The sequence below is a fragment of the Trachypithecus francoisi genome, unplaced genomic scaffold (assembly GCF_009764315.1).
Source record: "Trachypithecus francoisi isolate TF-2019V2 unplaced genomic scaffold, Tfra_2.0 Lachesis_group5, whole genome shotgun sequence".
NCBI classification, from domain to species: domain Eukaryota; kingdom Metazoa; phylum Chordata; class Mammalia; order Primates; family Cercopithecidae; genus Trachypithecus; species Trachypithecus francoisi.
Genome location: NW_022681470.1, coordinates 89,940,539 through 89,941,834, shown reverse-complemented (window position 1 = coordinate 89,941,834; position 1,296 = coordinate 89,940,539). Strand labels below are relative to the sequence as shown.

The following is a 1,296-nucleotide window of genomic DNA, read 5'->3' as shown; positions in this document are numbered from 1 at the left end:
ATTTGGCAGGAGTAAGAACTGGTGAAACTCACAGGCCCTTTTACCTGGTTTCATGGGAATATGACTACTAATCTGAGAGAAGGCATGTCCTGTGATGATATTTCAGGAGCAAGCCCCATAGGAGGCTCCCTGGATTGTGAAGAATCACAATATTCCTGACTGCCAAAACTTTGGAGAAGTAAGCACACGAAGGGAGGCCATCACAATCTTGACACACTGAACAGTTTCTTCTTCATGGCTCTGCACAGAGCATCTTTGAGCTCCTGTTCCTCAGGCTGCACATGACAGAGTTCAGCAGGGGAGTGATAATGATGTAGGTCACTGAGATGAGTTTGTTCTGCCCCAGAAAACTCTGGGACTTAAGCTTCAGGTAGATGATGGAAATACAGCCATAGTGGCTGATGACCACTATGAGGTGGGAGGTGCAGGTGGCAAAGGCCTTCTTCCTACCCTCAGTTGAAACAATCTTAAGGATGGTGCAGATGATGAGGTCATAGGAGATAAAGATCAGGCCCATATATAGGACAAGAACACAGACACTGACAACAAAGTTGATGATCTCATTGACAGTGGTGTCTGTGTACGCCAGATTCAGAAGGGGTCTCACATCACAGAGGAAGTGGGAGATGACAAAGGTATCACAAAAGGGCAGGCCAAACATGGATGTTACTTGGACAATGGCCATGCCCAGGCCAATCCTCAGTGACCCAGATCCCAGCCAGACACAAGCCTTCTTACCTATGAATACTGTAGGGGGTTGCAGATGGCCACATAGCAGTCATATCCCATGGCTATGAGCAGAAAGCTGTTGTTGATGTCAAAAGTCAGATAGAAGAGCTGAATGACGCAGCCTTGCTGACAATAAGGTAGTGAGGATTCAAGAGGTGAGAAAGCGTATGGGGAATAATGGCCACCATGCAGCAGGTCTCAGAGATAGACAACAATGTTCAGGAAGAAGTACATGGGGGTGTGGATGTGATTGTCCAGACGAATAATGGTCACAATAATCACATTGCCAGAGAGAGTCAGCAGGTACAAAGTTAGAAAGACAACAAAGAAGACAACTCTGTGCTGTCACATGAAGCTGGAGAAACCTTCAAAGAAGAGCTCAGTCACAGCAGTGGACTTTGACCTTGGCACTGAAGAATGTCTAAATCTGAAGGAAATGAACAAAGGAAAGACAGAGGTGAGGCTCCAACTATGTAACAGATTACACAGTGGTCTAAGCAGCAACAGTTTTTTGGATTCCTTGGGTAATGTTCCAGGCACAGGGGTTATCTTTGCTCCTCTACTGAT

General features: G+C 46.1%; 1 pseudogene; it reads right to left on the bottom strand.

Annotated features, from left to right (window-relative positions):
• Positions 1-232: 232 nt before the first annotated feature.
• Positions 233-941, bottom strand: LOC117074110 (annotated as a pseudogene).
• Positions 942-1,296: the final 355 nt, after the last annotated feature.